The sequence below is a fragment of the Geotrypetes seraphini genome, chromosome 3 (genome assembly GCF_902459505.1).
Source record: "Geotrypetes seraphini chromosome 3, aGeoSer1.1, whole genome shotgun sequence".
NCBI classification, from domain to species: Eukaryota; Metazoa; Chordata; class Amphibia; order Gymnophiona; family Dermophiidae; genus Geotrypetes; species Geotrypetes seraphini.
In genome coordinates, this window is record NC_047086.1 from 338,452,176 (window position 1) to 338,471,406 (window position 19,231).

At 43.7% G+C, this 19,231-nt stretch overlaps 1 protein-coding gene across 8 annotated transcripts in view; it reads left to right on the forward strand.

Annotated features, from left to right (window-relative positions):
• Positions 1-19,231, forward strand: part of EHBP1 (EH domain binding protein 1) — a 617,593-nt gene that overhangs the window by 133,044 nt on the left and 465,318 nt on the right. The gene's annotated exons all lie outside the window — the stretch shown is intronic.

Here is a 19,231-nt window from a genome sequence, read left to right on the forward strand (position 1 = left end):
TGCCTTGCTGTTTGTCTGTCCTCTGTGTCTCCCTTCCTGCCTCCCTCTGTGATTCAGGGCTCTGCTTTTACTCTCATTTCTCCTAGGCTGAAAATGTGAATACCTTGCAGGACGAGGTCTCCACTTCTCAGTAAAAGTCCTAACAGGTTTACTGATGAACTTATTCTGATATGGCATTCTCTGCTGGATATTCTTAGGCTCATACCTTTCCTGCTCTACCTTACTGTCTGAGGAGTGGTCAGCCATTTCAATACACTTCTCCCTCCGGATTCGCGGGGGATAGGGGCAGAGCCGGACCGCGAATGGTGAAATACTGCGAATATCTTCTGGTCCGGCTCTGACCCACCCCCGCCTCCCTCCCGCCTTCCCCCCAGCATCCCGGCCTTACCTGGTGGTCTAGCAGGCTTTCGGGGCAGGAACGATCTTCCTACACTCCTGCCCCGTGCAGATCACCAATAGGAAATGGCTGCCGTGAGTTCCTGTAGTCACGGCAGCCATTTCCTATTGGCGATCTACATGGGGCAGGAGCGTAGGAAGATCGCTCCTGCCCCGAAATCCTGCTAGACCACCAGGTGAGCCTGGGATGCCGGGGGGAAGGCTAAACTATGGGTTTTTTTTTCTTTTTTTCCCCTCCCCCAAAAAATTGCGAATATGTGAAATCGCGATTGCCGAAACCACGAATGGGGAGGGGGGAAGTGTATCCTTACTTTTAACCTGGTCAGCTCTCCTGACCAGGGACCGTGCTCTGCTTTTATCCATTACAGGAACAAAGCTGGCTACGGGTTTGTTACAGGGCTAGAACTTTCGAATGGCTGGATCTAAAAATTAGCCTCACCGCTGTGTTTCGGAGCATTAGCAGTCGCTTCAGTTCCCTTATGTGTGATGCCATAGTAGAGAGAGGTGCAGTAATCTAGGTAAGGTAGCAGAACAGCTTGTGCCAGCTTCCTAAAGCTGTCATGGGTCAGAGCTGACCTGATTGCTCTCAGTTGTCTTAGTCTGAAAAAGAACTTCCACATCAAGGTTGTGGATAATAGTAAGGAGTCTAAGGTGACTTCTAGTACTTTAGTGCTGTTCTGTATTGTGAGCATCTCACCTGTAGGTAGCATCAGTTCTTTGCCAGGAAGTTGGTTATACGGTAGTCCCCATACCAGAGCACCCTAGCTTTCTGTTTATTAATCTTAAGGAAGTTGATCTGAGCCAATGTACTCAGGCTTTCAACAGTAGTCTGAATGAGCTGTAATGTGTCATCTAGTGATTTGCTAGCTATGCAGAGTACAGTAAACCTTGGATTGCAAGTAGCTTGGTTTGCAAGTGTTTTGCAAAACATTTTATTAAATTTTAACTTGATATACAAGCGATGTCTTGTAATACAAGTACATACAGTATACACACATCACAAATGAGACGATGGTTCTTCTCTCCCTGACACTGCAAGAGTGTAGTGTCTGTTCTAAACAAGCGAAGTCTTGCAATATGAGTACATACAGTATACAAGCGTCACATCATCACAACTAAGCCGATGGTTCTTTTCTCTCTGACGATGCAGGAGTGTAGTGACTTTTTTAAATGAGTGGGTCTTGCAATACAAGCACGTATAGTAATTTGTATTAAAGGTTTTGGGTTGTGGAACGAATCATCTGAGTTTCCATTAATTGCTATCGGGAAATTTGCTTTGATGTATGAGTGCTTTGGATTACAAGCATGCTTCTGGAACGAATTATGCTCGCAAACCAAGGTTTTACTGTATAAGAATATCGTCTGCATAGGAGAAGATGTGAGCCTACTGAAAGGGGAGACTCCTGCCCACTGCTCTCAGGTAGATATTGAATAGAGAAGGTGAAAGTGGAGAGCCCTATGGACCCCACAGCTGGTTTAAAGGATTTTTTACATTATATAAAAACATAAGAATAGCCTTACTGGGTCAAACCAAAGGTCCATCAAGCCCAGTAGCCCATTCTCATGGTGGCCAAAAAAGGTCACTAGTACCTGGCCAAAACCCAAAGAGTAGCAGCATTCCATGCTACCAATCCAGGGCAAGCAGTGGCTTGCCCTATGTCTTTCTCAATAACAGACTATGGACTTTTCCTCCAGGAAATCGTCCAAATCCTTAAAACCAGCTATGCTATCCACCCTTACCACAACCTCTGGCAATATGTCCTAGAGCTTAACTATTCTCTAAGTGAAAAAATATTTCCTCCTATTGGTTTAAAAAATATTACCCTGTAACTTCATTGAGTGTCCCCTAATCTTTGTAATTTTTTACGGAGTGAAAAATCAATCCCTTTGTACCCGTTTTACTCCACCCAGGATTTTGTAGATTTCAATCATATCTCCCCTCAGCCGTCTCTTTTCCAAGCTGAAGAGCCATAACCTTTTTAGTCTTTCTTTATACGAGAGGCGTTCTATCCCCTTTATCTTGGTCACTCTTCTTTGAACCTTTTCTAGTGCCATTATATCTTTTTTGAGATAAGACCAGAATTGAACCCAATACTCCAGGTGAGGTTTCACAATGGAGCCATACAGAGGCATTATAACATTCTAGTTAACCATCCCTTTTTTTAAAATAATTCCTAGCATCTTGTTTGCCTTTTTGCCCGTTGCCACACATTGGGCAGAAGGTTTCATCATATTTTCTACAATGACACCTAGATCCTTTTCTTGGGCGTTAACCTCCAAGGTGGACCCTAGCATCCAGTAATGGTGATTTGGATTATTCTTTCCAATGTGCATCATTTTGCATTTTTCTACATTAACTTTTATCTGCCACTTGGATACCCAGTCTTCCAATTTCCTAAGATCTGCCTGTAATTTTTCACAATCTGCACGCGTTTTAACAACTTTGAACAGTTTAGTGTCATCTACAAATTTAATCACCTCACTCATAGTTCCAATTTCCATATCATTTATAAATAAGTTAAATAGCACCGGTGCCAGTACAGATCCCTGCGGCTCTCCACTGTTTACTGTCCACCATTGAGAAAAATGACCATTTAACCCTACCCTCTGTTTTCTATCCAATAACCAATTCCTAATCCACAACTGCCATCTATCCCATGACTCTTTAATTTTCTCAGGCACCTCTAATGAGGAACTTTGTCTAAAGCTTTCATTAAATCTAGATATACTGCATCAACCAGCTCACCATTATCCACATGTTTATTCACACCTTCAAAGAAGTCAAGAAAATTGGTGAGGCAAGATCTCCCTTGACTGAACACATGTTAATTCCTGTCTCATTAAATCATGTTTGTCTATGTGTTCCACAATTTAATTTTTTAAATAATTATTTCTACCATTTTGCACAACACTGAAGTCAGGCTTACCGGTCTGTAATTTCCAGGATGCCCCCTGGAACCCTTTTTAAAAAATTGTTCTTATATGGTAAACTTTGAAGGTAAGACATCCGCTGCACGGACGATAGATTATGGTGTCCCGCAGGGCTCTTCATTGTCTACGATTTTTTTTCAACATTTATATGACCACATTAAAACACTATGGGGTCCTTTTATCAAGCTGCGCTAGCGAGGTTAGCGCATCGGACATTTCATCACATGCTAACCCCCGCGGCCGGCTAAACAACTAACGCCTGCTTGATGCTTGATAAAAGGACCCCTATAAATTAAGTTCCATTGAGATGATGTTCACTAATGCTGATATCTTCATCCTGCTAGAATTTGATCTTAATTTGAAGAACTTTACAGCTAATATAAACTCTTGTATATCTAAATTGCAATTGTAGTCACTTCAGGCTCATATGAAACTTAACGCAACAAAGACAAAATTATTATGGTTGGCCCAGAAATTGGTAATCTGCCATCTTCAGTCATCCTTAATTCCGGTGATATTTTTCATATGATTCATCTTCTAGACTAGAGTATTGGGTGCTGTTTTGGATTCTTCTCTCTCTTTTCAATGCCAGGTAAATAATCTTATCAAAAAATGTTTCTTTAGTCTTTGCATGCTGAGAAAAGTTTGTCATCTGTTCCATCAAGATCATTTTGCAATATTGGTTCAAACTATCATCTTGGCACAGCTGGATTATTGTAATTACATTTATGTGGGATTAAGCAAAGGAAAGGAGAAATGGCTGCAATAGATTCAAAACACCGCAGCCAGATTGATTTTTGGAAAGAAAAAAATGCAATCATGTGTCACCTCTGTTGAGGAAATTATATTGGCTTCCATTTCAATTGAGAGTTCAATTTAAATGTGCCTGATAGTCTTTAAAATTTTACATGGACTATTTGTTCCTTGAATGTCCTTATCTCTAAACATCATGAGATCTTCAGGCACCATGAGAACAGCTCATATGTATAAGCTGTCTTTTCCATCATTAAAAGGAATCAAGTCCATTAGTAAAATATCACACTCCTTTCCATATTTACTAACTGCTATATGGAATAACTACCTCCTCAAATTAGATCGTGTTTATCTCTTCATATCTTTCGCAAAATCTTTTAAAAAGCACTGTTTCATTACATTTAGGCTATAGCTCCAATGAATGTTAATGGATATTTCTTTGTGATCTAATTATGTAAACTGAATCGAGCTCCTATTTTAAGGAAATGATTCAGTATATAAGACTAAGAATTAGATTAGATTAGAAGGACTTCTAGTTTTGGGATTTGTTTCCACCCTTCCATACTTCATAAGACCTGTTTCTCAAGGGTTTTCTTAAAAGTTCCCAAGTAAATGATATTACGGTACTCAAGCATATTTAGAATGGAAGATTGAACCAATAAACGGAAAGATACAGCATCAAAATAGATCTTAGTTTCCATTATACCGAGAAGCATTTTTTAACCAATGCATAGAACATAAACATAGAATATGACGGCAGAAAAGGGCCGGCGGCCCAACAAGTCTGCCCAATCAAGATCCCACCCACCCTCGAGAAACTATCCTCTATTATACCTCTGTAGCGACCCCATCTGCTTGTCCCATTGTCTCTTGAAGTCTAGCATGCTACTGGCCTCGACTACCTGACATGGAAGACCATTCCATCTATCAGTCACCCTCTCGGTAAAGAAGTATTTCCTGGTATCCCCATGAAATCTTCCTCCCCTAAGTTTTAGCGGATGTCTTCTTGTTACCATGGGACCCGTAAGAGTAAAGATTTCCTCCTCCTCTTCGATGCGGCCCGTTATGAATTTGAAGGTTTCTATCATGTCCCCCCTTTCTCTGCGCTCCTCGAGCAAGTATAAGCGCAGCCTGCTCAGATGATCTTCATATGGAAGATTTTTGAGTCCTGAGTCCATCCTTGTGGCCGTTCTCTGAACCGACTCAATTCTCTTCACATCCTTTTGGCAGTGTGGCCTCCAAAACTGGACGCAGTACTCCAGGTGCAGTCTCACCATGGATCTGTATAACGGCATTATAACTTCGGGCTTTCGGCTGATAAAGCTTCTTCTGATGCAGCCAAGCATTTGTCTAGCCTTTGCTGAGGCTTTCTCCACCTGATTTGCAGCCTTCATGTCTTCACGGATGATTACTCCCAAGTCCCTTTCTGCTTAAGTTCTTGTTAATTTTTCTTCATTTAAGGTGTATGTAGTTCAAGGATTCCCGCCACCAAGATGCATCACCTTACATTTTTTGGCATTGAAATTTAGTTGCCAAGTACTGGTCAATTGTTCTAGTAAAAGTAGGTCTTGCTCCATAGTGTTTTGCGCGGTTGCGCAGTTAGGTTCTGTTGCCCGGCCGTATGTTCAATGTCACTCCCAAAATTTTTATGGAATAGTCAATTGGGAAGACCTGATCATTCAAATAAAACCGATAAATCTTTAATTTTGTCATTCGGGCTTGCCAGAAAGAATTTGTTTTGTCAGAATTGAATTTCAATTTAAATGCAGTCATCCACAATTCAATTTGCTTTAAAATAAGACAGATGATTCTTTATCTCAGAAGTCAGGTTAGTAAAAGGAATAACAGTAGTGATATCATCTGCATAGATATAAAATTTTACTTTAAACTTTGCAATAAGTTCCCTAGAGAGGCAATGTAAATGTTAAACAAAGTAGGGGATAAAGGGGAACCCTGTGGAACTCCGTAAGAGTTTACCCAACTGCGGGATTGCTTATTATCACTATAGACTTGATACGATCGTTTACCCAAAAAACCCTGAAACCATTTCAACACATTACCGGAAATTCCAATTGACTCCAAGCAGTCAAGCAGAATAATATGATCAACTAGATCAAAGGCACTACTTAAATCTAATTGCAAAACTAGAGTGCTTGTGTCTTGGCTGAACAGACTATGAAGAAAGTCTAATAATGATGCAATAACTGTTTCAGTGCTAAAACCAGGCTGTGGCAAACATCCACCTATTTCTCTCAAAGCTCATTCAACTAGAAGTTTGACATCCTCATAGGCAGAGTCCCGGGCAGTTCTGCCCTAGGAGATCTGTAAAGCAGCTACTTGGTCTACTCTCCATACCTTTATAAGGTTCTACAGAGTGGATGTGGCAGCTCAAGAGGATACCGCTTTTAGGTCCAGTGGCTGCTGCCAGAAGGATGCTGGGCTGTATAAAGAGAGGCGTAGTCAGTAGAAGGAAGAAGGTGTTGATGCCCCTGTACAGGTCATTGGTGAGGCCCCACTTGGAGTATTGCGTTCAGTTTTGGAGACCGTATCTGGCGAAAGACGTAAGAAGACTTGAGGCAGTCCAGAGGAGGGCGACGAAAATGATAGGAGGCTTGCGCCAGAAGACGTATGAGGAGCCCTGAATATGTATACCCTAGAGGAAAGGAGAGACAGGGGAGATATGATTCAGACGTTCAAATACTTGAAGGGTATTAACGTAGAACAAAATCTTTTCAGAGAAAGGAAAATGGTAAAACCAGAGGACATAATTTGAGGTTGAGGGGTGGTAGATTCAAGGGCAATGTTAGGAAATTCTACTTTACGGAGAGGGTAGTGGATGCCTGGAATGCGCTCCCGAGAGAGGTGGTGGAGAGTAAAACTGTGACTGAGTTCAAAGAAGCATGGGATGAACACAGAAGATTTAGAATCAGAAAATAATATTGAACTAGGCCAGTTACTGGGCAGACTTGCATGGTCTGTGTCTGTGTATGGCCGTTTGGTGGAGGATGGGCAGGGGAGGGCTTCAATGGCTGGGAGGGTGTAGATGGGCTGAAGTAAGTCTTAACAGAGATTTCGGCAGTTGGAACCCAAGCACAGTACCGGGTAAAGCTTTGGATTCTTGCCCAGAAATAGCTAAGAAGAAAAGAAAGAAAAAAAAAAAAATTTAAATTGAATCAGGTTGGGCAGACTGGATGGCCCATTCGGGTCTTTATCTGCCGTCTTCTACTATGTTACTATGTTTTGCAGGCAGGCTTAGCTGGTCCACCAGAGGTAGACCTGCATCCAAAGCTTCTATCACTAGAAGGATTTACATGGCAATTTCATCGACATACATTGGCTGTGGCAAACAGTCACCTATTTCTCTCAAAGCTCATTCAACTAGGAGTGTGGTGTCCTCATGGATGGAGTTCTGCGCAGTTTCGCCTGAGTAGAAACATAGAAAGATGACGGCAGAAAAGGGCTATAGCCCATCGTCTGCCCACTCGACTGACCCATTCCCTTAAGTCTATGCCCTAACGACCAATTCTTTAACTTGACCCTCGTAGGGATCCCACATTTATTCTTAAAGTCTGGTACGCTGCTGGCCTCGATCACCTGCACTTGAAGCTTGTTCCAATGGTCAACCACTCTTTCCGTGAAGAAATACTTCCTGGTGTCGCCATGAAATTTCCCACCCCTGAGTTTGAGAGGATGCCCTCTTGTGGCCGAGGGTCCTTTGAGAAAGAAAATATCATCTTCCACCTCGATACGTCCTGTGATGTATTTGAATGTCTCAATCATGTCTTCCCTCTCCCTACGTTCTTCGAGAGTGTAGAGCTGCAATTTGTTCAGTCTCTCTTCGTACGAGAGACCCTTGAGCCATGAGATCATCCTGGTGGCCATCCGCTGAACCGATTCGACTCTGAGCACATCTTTACGGTAATGTGGCCTCCAGAATTGCATACAGTATTCCAGATGAGGTCTCACCATGGTTCTGTACAATGGCATTATGACTTCAGGCTTCCGGCTGATGAAGCTTCTTTTGATACAACCCATCATCTGCCTTGCCTTAGATGAAGCCTTCTCCACTTGATTGGCTTTTTTCATGTCTGCACTGCTTTTTTCATGTCTGCACTGACAATTACTCCTAAATCTCGTTCTGCTGAAGTCCTAGCTAAAGTTTCTCCATTCAAGGTGTAAGTTCTACATGGATTTCTGCTACCGAGGTGCATGACCTTACATTTTTTAGTGTTGAAGCCCAGCTGCCAGGTCGAGGACCAACTTTTCAATGTAAGCAGGTCCTGTGCCATGCTATCCTGCAAATTGCATTCACTTACTATATTACATAGTTTGGCGTCATCGGCGAATAATGTTATTTTACCTTAAAGCCCCTGAGTCAGATCCCCTATGAATATGTTGAAAAGGAGTAGACCCAGGACCGAGCCCTGCAGTACTTCGCTGGTCACCTCCGATGTCTTAGAGAGGGTATCGTTAACCACCACCTTCTGAAGTCTGCCACTTAGCCAATCATTGACCCATGCAGTTAGTGTCTCTCCTAGCCCCATCGATTTGCTCAACAGCCTGCGGTGTGGGACGCTGTCAAAAGCTTTACTGAAGTCCAGGTACACGACGTCCAAAGACTCACCCAAGTCCAGCTTCCTTGTTACCCAGTTAAAAAGAAGCTGATGAGGTTGGATTGGCAGGACCTACCCTTGGTGAATCCATGTTGACTGGGATCCCGTAGATTCCCCTCATTCAAGATCGTGTCTAATTTACATTTAATTAGTGTTTCCATGAGTTTACACACTATTGATGTGAGACTCACCGGTCTGTAATTCGCAGCCTCTGCCCTGCAACCCTTTTTGTGCAGAGGAACGACGTTAGCTGTTTTCCAGTCCAAGGGGACTCTCCCCGTACTTAGGGAGAGATTGAAAAGTACGGCTAACGGTTCTGCCAGGACATCACACAACTCTCTGAGCACTCTTGGGTGCAAATTGTCCGGTCCTATGGCTTTGTTCACCTTGAGTCTTGTCAGTTCGCTGTAAATGTCACTTGGTGTGAACACAACATTCTGAAATGGGTCTTCCGCGCTTGACTTTGCCTTCAACTGTGGACCATGTCCCGGTCCCTCGCTGGTGAAGACTGAGCAGAAGTATTCATTCAGTAGTTTGGCTTTATCGGAATCTGCTTCCACGTAATTCCCGTCTGGTTTGTTAAGGCGTACTATCCCATCTTTTTTCCTTTTCCTATCACTAATATACTTGAAGAAGGATTTGTCCCCCTTCTTAATGTTCTTTGCTAGAGTTTCTTCCACTCGAAGTTTGGCCTCCCTAACTGCCGTTTTGACCGCTGTAGACTTGGTCCTATATTCTATGTTAGCTTCTCTTTTCTCTGTATGCTTGTAGGAAAGAAATGCTTTTTTCTTCTCCTTAACAAGGTGTAAGATCTCCGCGGTGAACCATTGAGGTTTATTGTTTCTTTGCCGTTTATTTACTGATTTTATGTAGCGGCTAGTTGCTTTGTTTATGGCTGATTTCAGGGTTGACCACATAGCTTCCACATTACCAGTCTCAGCTTGGTCCTGCAATGTCCGATGGACGAACTCTCCCATGCGTGCGAAGTCAGTGCCTCGGAAATTGAGTACCTTTGTTTTTGTGTTTGATCTAGGGAAGCCTTTCCTAAGGTTGAACCATACCTTAGTAGATCTTTTATTTTCTATAAAATTCTGAAGTTGTAGAGGGTTTAAGAAAATATATCTATGAGCCTCATAAGTCACTATACATTTGCAATGAAATCTAACAAAGACCTGCATTTCCAGATGATGTGCTTCTTGGATTACTGCCAGGAATTTCTTTTATCTTGTGTAGTCTTACACAAATCAGGAAACACCCACAATTTCTGACTAAGAAATAAAGCAGTATGATGATGTCAGTACAAAATGAATTTTCAATCTTTATTTTGTTCAAAAACAAACACCACTAATAAAGTAGCTTTATTATCTCTTTATCACTAGATCTCTCAAGGATGGCTGAAACATTGAGACTCTCTTCAAAGATGTTAACATAGTAACTAACATAGTAAATGGCGGCAGATAAAGACCTGAAGGGTCCATCCAGTCTGCCCATAAGTTATACTCATTAAAAAATACATGATTATAATAACTTGTCTCTTCTTTGATATTTCTGAGCCATAGACTGTAAAGTCTGGTATTGTTTCTTTCATCACCTCCTTGCCTAGATCTAATTGGCATGAAGTAGTGTTTAGCAAGGGGATGAAATAACTTAGGTGGAATCTTTAAGACTTCTGCAAACTTTTTCTTCAAAGTGTCTCTTGGTTATTCAAATTGCACTCTGGGGAGATTCACAAATCTCAGGTTAAGGTGTCTCATTTTCCTTCATTTCAATTCTTCTTTGCGTGGGCAGTCTATTCTGAACAATGGTGGTTATTAAATCACCACGTTGTTTCACTGTTTGTTCCATATTTTCCACCCTCTCAGATGGCATCCCAACTTTCTCCCTTTGCTGAGCTGTATCCAATTTCAATTTATTTGCAACTAGCTGATCACCTGGCGTTGCCCGGATATTTATTTATCACAATCTTCCGCTCCATTCTATATGAAACACGTCACCCCCTTCCCACCCCCACAGTATGTTTTCCCAGATATTACGTGATATGTATACCAAGTTTGGTTGAAATCTTTCCATGTGTTTCAGAGTTATGCTGGAACATATACTGTTAAATGACTGTGTGATATCATTCCCCAAGTTTCACACAATTGGTCAAAGCAGCTCCATCTATATATATATAATCGGATGTATCTGTGTGTGTGACCCCCCTTCCCACCCCTACAGTATTTTTCCCAGATAGTAAGTGATATGTATACCAAGTTTGGTTGAAATCTCTCCATGCGTTTCAGAGTTATGTTGGAATATACATACATACAAACACACAGATACATCCGATTTTATATATGTAGATTGAAGCAAGTTCAGCAGAATTCTAGAGATTGAGAGTTCTAACTGAATTACAGCAGACCAAATAGAAATCAAGAGACATTACCAGGGGTCTTGGGTTTACTCCTTTGAAGATTACAGGCTTGGACCTGATGACCGGAGTAATCTAAGGAAATACTTTTTTCAGAATGGGTGGTAAGATGCATGGAACAGTCTCCCGGAAGAGGTGATGGAGACAGAGACTGTGTCTGAATTCAAAAGGGCCTGGGATAGGCATGTGGAATATCTCAGAGAGTAAAAGAGATAATGGTTACTGTGGACGGGCAGACTAGATGGGCCATTTGGCCTTTATCTGCCATCATGTTTCTATGACCAGCAGGTGAATATACCCCAAATCAGCACTTGGTTTCCATCGATTGTTGTAATTTTCCCTGCTCTCCAAAAACCCTAAAAATGGTCATCACGGGACCTAAAGCAGGCTCTTGCTACTGTTGATGTGAAAGTGCATGCCTCTAGAATTAGAGACTACAAAATTTAACTTGCATGGGGGGTGTGCAAGGAGGAAACCTTTGCTCTCTAAGAGAAACATTAAGGCCAGACTGAAGTTTGCCAAACAAACACCAGGACTTCTGTAATAGTGTTCTATGACAGATGAGACTAAATTGAATTATTTGGACACCAGAAAAGAGGACATGTTTGGCATACATCAAATACAGCATTCTAGGTAAAGAACCTCATACCAATTGTGAAGCATGGAGGTGGAAGTGTCATGATTTGGGGATGCTTTGCTGCAGCAAGACCTGACCAGCTTATCATCAAAGAATTCACCATGAATTCTGTGTATCAGAGGGTGCTTGAGGAACATGTGAAACCATCTGTAATAACATTAAAGCTGAAGTGGAACTGGACCCTGCAACATGACAATGACCCAAAGCATATCAGTAAATCCACCAATAAGAATAGCCTCACTGGGTCAGACCAATGGTTCATCAAGCCCAGTAGCCCGTTCCCACGGTGGCCAATCCAGGTTACCAGTACCTGGCCAAAACCCAAGGTGTAGCAATATTCCATGTTACAGATATAGGGCAAGCAGTGGCTTCCCCGTGTCTTTCTGAATAACTGATTATGGACTTTTCTCCAGGAAGTTGTACAAACTTTTCTTAAAACCAGCTACTCTATCTGCTCTTACCACATCCTCTGGCAACACGTTCCAGAGCTTAACTATTCTCCAATTGATTTTAAAGGTATTTCCCTGTAATTGAAAACAAAGAAATGGAGAGTCCTGGCAGGAGTGGCCGAGTCAAAGCCCTGATCTTAATCCCAGTGAGATGCTGTTGGGTGATTTGAAAGAGGCTGTACATGCAAGAAACCCCTCAAACATCTCACAGCTGAAAGAATTCTGCTTTGAGGAGTGGACCAAACTTTCCTCAGACCGATGTCAGAGACTGGTAGATAGCTACAAGCAATGTCTCACTGCAGTTATTTCAGCCAAAGTGGGTAACACTAGCTATTACGGCAGGGGTGCCCAAGACCAGTCGATTTCAAAGGCAATGCCGGTCGATCGCGGAATCCTGCCTTTCCAGTGTTCTTCCTAGCATCTTTAGCGAATTTTAGCCGGGTGCTCTGCCCGACTAATTTTGGTGAGCACCCGGCTGTCTTCCTCGAATGACATGCTTTCCCCTCGGCGTCATCTGGATTCCCCCCTGGTCTCACCTTTAAAGCTAATTACGGTAGCCTGCAGAGCGAACATAGCAGGCTGCCATCAGGTTCCCGCCCCTGACGTCAGAGGAGGAGCGGGAATGCAGAGGGAACGTGCTGCAGAGGCCGACGGCAGCCTGCTAGGTTCGCTCTGCAGGCTGCCATAATTAGCTTTAAAGGTTGGTCCTCGATAAGAGGTGGTCATAGTATGGAAGGCGACTTCTCACGGGGTATGGAAAGCAGTGGAGGTAAGGCCCCGCCCATTGGGGTAAGGCTGTGCCCATCGTGAGGGCTTTGACAGAATGGGTATTGCCTTAGAGATGCTGAATCTGGAACGGGGGGCGGGGGGAGTGCGACAAAAGGACCTTGAGGAGGGGCGCGAAAGCAGACTTGAACCAAAAAGGAGGGGGGAAGACAGGGCAGCTGCTCTACTAGAGAGGTTAGAGAGGGGAAACACCCTGAACCGAGGAGAGAGAAATGCCAGGCCCTGGAGAGGGGAAAGACAAAGAGAGTGAGAGAGACAGAAAGACCTGGATCAAAGGTGGGAGGTCTCAAAATGTTAGCAGAAAGAAGATAGAGAGAGGGCGAAACCTGAAACAAAGGGGAGGCAGAAGAGAGGGGGGCAGATGTTGGACTGTATAGAGGGAGTATATAGAGGGAGGAAGGAAGGAGAGAGAGAGAGAGGCAGAGAAAGACCTGGAAGAAAGGAGAACAAAGGTTGGACATGGGGGGGGGGGGGGGGGGTTGTAAGCAGAAGAAAGAGAGAAAGAGAGGGACAGGCCTGGACCAAAGGGGAAAGACAGGAGGTAGATGCTGGACTCTGGGAGGTGCAGACAGAAGAGACAGAGGGGGAGAGATCCTGAGAAAGAACAGAGAGATGCAAGATCATAATAGAGGAGGGAGATATGTTGCCAATAGGGGTGGAGGAGAGAGGAAGAAAAGCTGGACCTGGAAGAACAGAGAGAGATGTTGGTTGGGGAATGGTACGAGGTCTACAGGAGAGGAAGCATGCAGGAGGCAGAAAGAAAGAATTATTGGATGCAGTCAGAAGGAAGTGCAACCAGAGACTCATGAAATCACCAGACAACAAAGGTAGGAAAAAATGATTTTATTTTTAATTTAGTGATTGAAATGTGTCAATTTTGAGAATTTATATCTGCTGTCTATATTTTACACCAGGGGTGCCCAATATGTCGATTGCGATCGACTGGTAGATCGGGAAGGCAACGTGAGTTGATTGCAGAGTCCATCCCGGGCTCTACGATAGACTCGTATTGCCTTCCTGATCTACCAGGTCGATCAGTCTTCCTCGCCCCGACTTCTCCCACCGCCGCCCCAAGCTCTCCCTGCAGAAGTGTCAGACCAACCAGCATTCTGCTCCCCGACGTCAATTCTGACGTCGGAGAGGAAGTTCTGGGCCAGCTAATTGCTTGCTGGCTGGCCCGGAATTTCCCCTCTGACGTCAGAATTGACGTCGGGGAGCAGAATACTGGTCTGGCGATGCTTCTGCAGGGAGAGCTTGTGGCGGCGGTGGCTTGGGGGCCTGTTCCCCGATGGCGGCGGCAATCCTAGTGGCTTGGGGGAGGGCAGAGAGAAAGAAAGAAAAGGGGCAGGCAGAGAGACAGAAAGAAGGGGGGCAGGGAGACAAAGAAAGGGGGAACAGGGAGACAGCAAGAAAGAAGAGGACAGGGAGAAAGAAAGAAAAAGTTGGGGGAGAGAATGAGGTCTGGAGGAGAGGAAGCATACAGGAGGCTGAAAGAAGGGAAGAAATATTGGATGCACAGTCAGAAGAATAAAATGCAACCAGAGACTGATGAAATTACCAGACAACAAAGGTAGGAAAAATGAGTTTATTTTCAATTTAGTGATCAAAACGTGTCCGTTTAGAGAATTTATATCTGCTGTCTATATTTTGCAGTATGGCTCCCTTTTACTAAACCGCAATAGCGGTTTTTAGCGCAGGGAGCCTATGAGCGTCGAGAGCAGTGCGGGGCATTCAGTGCAGCTCCCTGCGCTAAAAACTGCTATCACGGTTTAGTAAAAAGGGAGGGGGTATATTTGTCTATTTTTATATGGTTGTTACTGAGGTGACATTGCATAGAGTCATCTGCCTTGACCTCTTTGAAAAAACTCCGGAATATGAATGATAATTAATATTTTCTCTGCCTTTCAGTGTGCTTTGTGTTTTTTAAAAAATTTTATTGTTGGTAGATCATTTTGACTTGGTCATTTTAAAAGTAGCTTGCAAGTCCAAAAAGTGTGGGCACCCTTCTTTTAAGAACATAAGAACATAAGAATTTGCTTCCCCTGGGTCAGACCAAGGGTCCATCGAGCCCAGCGGTCCGCTCCCGCGGCGGCCCATCAGGTCCATGACCTGTAAGTGATCTTTTGTCTAACCCTTCGGTTCCTACCCCCTTCTTCCCCCTTATCTGTGCCCTTTTTGCTCTTGTGTTATCCTTTTATCTGTAGCTCTCAATTCCCTTATCTTTCAGGAATTTATCTAGTCCCTCTTTGAAACCCCTTAATGTAGTCTGTCCTATTACATCTTCCGGAAGCGCATTTCCAGGTATCCACCACCCTCTGAGTGAAGAAGAATTTTCTAGCATTGGTTCTAAATCTGTCCCCTTTCAAATTCTCGGAGTGCCCTCTTGTTTTTGTAGATCCTAGTACGCTGAAGAACCTGTCCCTCTCCACCTTCTCTATACCTTTCATAATCTTGTAAGTCGCTATCATGTCACCTCTGAGTCTCCGCTTTTTCAGGGTGAAGAGCCCCAGCTTCTCTAACCTCTCAGCGTATGAAAGGTTCTCCATACCCTTAATCATTCGTGTTGCTCTCCTCTGGACCCTCTCAAGTATCGCCATATCCTTCTTAAGGTACGGCGACCAATATTGGACACAGAACTCCAGGTGCGGACGCACCATCACCTGATACAGCGGCAGGATGATTTCCTTTGTTCTTGTTGTAATACCCTTCTTGATAATACCCAACATTCTGTTTGCTTTTTTCGAGACTGCCGCATATTGCGCCGTTGTGGTTCCACAGTTTCCTAAGTAGCCGCTCATGCGGTACCTTGTCAAAGGCTTTTTGAAAGTCGAGATATATGATGTCTATGGGGTCCCTATATGATGTCTATCTGGCTGTTTATCCCTTCAAAGAAGTGTAGTAAGTTTGTTTGGCATGATCTCCCTTTGCAGAAGCCATGCTGGCTTGCTCTCAATAGTCTATTTCTTTCTATATGCTCACAGATACTGTCTTTTATCAGTGCTTCCACCATCTTGCCCGGCACTGAAGTCAAATTCACCAGTCTGTAGTTTCCCGGATTACCTCTCGAGCCCTTTTTGAAGATAGGTGTGACATTTGCTATTTTCCAATCCTCCGGGATCACCCCTGTTTTCAAGGACAGGTTGCAGACTTTTTGGAGTATCTCCGCTATTTCAGTTTTCAGCTCCTTTAGTAACCTTGGGTGGATCCTGTCCAGGCCTGGGGATTTGTTGATTTTTAACCTGTCTATCTGTCGGAGGACATCTTGGAGGCTTACCTCTAACATCGATAGCTTTTCCTCTGGGTCTCCGTTAAAGATTTCTTCGGTTTCCGGTATATTTGATGTGTCCTCACTTGTGAAGACTGACGAGAAGAACATGTTTAATCTGTCAGCCACCTCCTCTTCCCCCCTTATTGCTCCTTTGATGTCTCCATCGTCCAACAGTCCCACTTCCTCCCTCACCGGTTGTTTCCCTTTAATATATCTGAAGAAGGATTTGAAATTTCTTGCTTCCTTGGCCAGTCTCTCTTCGTATTCTCTTTTTGCTTTCCTGACAACTCGGTGACATTCTTTCTGATGTTCCCTACAGCTCTTTCCAGTTTTCCTCGGTTTTGTCCCTTTTCCACTTCCGGAATGAATGTTTCTTGTCCCGTATCGCATCCTTTACTGCATTGTTTATCCACACCGGGTCTTTTGTTTGATTCTTTTTGCACCCTTTCTGAATCTGGGGACATACAGGTTTTGTGCTTCCTGTACCGTGTTCCTGAATAGGGACCAAGCTTGCTCCACAGTCTTTGTTTTTCCCGAGCCTTTCCTGAGTTATATTTGTCTATTTTTCTATAGTTGTTACTGAGGTGACATTGTATATTTTAAAGTCATCTGCCTTGACCTCTTTAAAAAAACCCTGAATATAATTATTGTTGGTAGATCATTTTAATTTGGTCTTTTTAAAAGTAGCTCGTAAGCCAAAAAAGTGTGGGCACCCCTGTATTAGGGTGTAGGGCAGAAGTCTCAAACTCGCAGCCTATGGGCCGCATGGGCCCCTGGGTGCTATTTTGCAGCCCGCGGTCTTGTACCCAATCTCGCACTCTGGGCAGGAAGAGAGGCACCGGCGTCATCTGACTTGCAACTTCCTGCTACCGTCGCGTATGCAAGGATTCCTGCCTTCACGTATCTGCCGGATACGAGAAGGCAGGAGTCCCAGCTATAGCGATGGCAGCAGGCAGTTGCAAGTCAGCTGATGCTGGCGCGATCTCGCACACTGGGCAGGAAGAGAGGCTCCGGCGTTATCTGACTTGCAACTTCCTGCTGCCATCGCGTATGCCGGGATTCTTGTCTTCGCGTATCCACCGGATACGCGAAGGCAAGAGTCCCGGCATACGTGATGGTAGCAGAAAGTTGCAAGTCAGCTGATGCTGACACCAGAACCTCTCTTCCTGACCAGTGTGCGAGATTGCATACAAGTCCATGGCTGCAAAATACAGGTACTGCTGGAGGAGGGGAGGAAGGAAGGGAGAAGGAGTATTTCTGGACAGGGGGAGCAGGGAAGGGAGAAGGGATACTGCTGGACAAGGGGGAGGTAAAAGGAAGGGTGAAGAGTTGCTGCTGGACCTGGCAGAAAAGGAGGGAAAGGAAAGGTGCTACATACTGGAGGGGAGGGTGAGATGGTGCATGAGGAGAGAGCATGTTGGGTTGTGGGGTGAGAAGGAGGGATGTCTTTGAGGGAAGAGGCAAGGACAGAGAGAGAAAGCGTGCAGGGGGCAGAAAGTGTTAGTCTCATGGAGAGGGCAAGATGGATGGGAAGGACAGAAAGGAGGGAAGGAGAAATGTTACACTGGGGAAAGGGGAGAGGGCAGAGAATGAAAAGTTGGACTCATGGAGAGAGAGATGTTTGGTTGAGGGAAGGAGGACCAGAGGAGAAGCATGCAGGAGGAAGAGAGAAAAAATTGTTGGACTGGTGGAAAGGAGGGAGAAATGTTGGACTGGGAAGGGAGGCCAGAAAGGAAGATGGACTGCAGGAAGAAGGAAAAGAGAAATGTTATACTGGGGGGGAGGGGGGGAGGGAAGGAGGGAAATAGGGAGGGAAGTAGAGAGAGAAAGGAAGGGAAAATATGGAAACATAGATTTTGAGAAGAAAGCAGAAAAATTGAAAAATTAAATGTTAAGTTAATGCCAAAGATGAATGCAAGGCAGAAAGTGAAGACAGAGAGAAAAACAGTCAATGGACAAGAAGGCCCTTGAAATATAGGGCCTGTTTTACAAAACCGCGTGGCAACAGCCCTGAAGCCCTTTAAATCTCTATGGGCTTCGGGGCCGTTACCACACTGCAGCCGCTAGTGCGGCTTTGTAAAACAGGCCCATAGTTAAAAGCACAGGGGTGAACTGACCATCATATTTCCCCCTGTTTCATCAGCACGACTCATGAAGACTATGTGAAGCTAAGTCCTTTGCATTGTTTGGGGAGTTGGCTGGGGAGTTCTTGGAGTGGTCTCTATGATTGATCTCACCTGTGTATTATTAGTTAATTCACTGTGGTTTTTCACATATTTTGATTTAAAACACACGTGAGGTACCCGATGATAGTGTGTAGGCAGGGGTATGGTTACCTTTGCCTTGCTGTGTGAAGCGCTGGAGAAATTCTCCCTTCGCTGACCCTTCACACTGAGGTTACCCACTTTCACAAATATTTAGTATATTATCTTATTTTGAAGTTGTGTTGGTACTCACAGGAATTTTCATCATTGGGTTACCACTCAGAACCCTTTTGACTGGTTCTGCCTTTGTTGGTCAGTATCTTATTAAAGAAATGACTATTTTGCATGAGGTAAAACTCTTTATAGTTTATAAATCTTTCCTTCAACAGTTAAAGGAAAGATTTATAAACTTTAAAGAGTTTTACCTCAAACAAAATTGTCATTTCTTTAATAAGCCATTAACTATTTTTTTCTGCGGCCCTCCTAGTACCTACAAATTCAAAATGTGGCCCTGCAAAGGGTTTGAGTTTGAGACCATTGGTGTAGGGGTGTCCTAATTTATTCCTCAGTTAGAATACACATTTTTGTTTATATCTTTTGTTTCATGAGTAAATCAAGGAAAACTTCTGTAGTTTACCTGCAATTACATCAATTTCTTTTCAAGAGATAAAAAAAGATTTGACATCGATATGTGAAAATTTCTGAAGAAAGAACTGAATAATTCATGAGGTGTCCTAATTTTTTCACATGACATCATTATTTCCTTTTATTATTATCTCTGGTT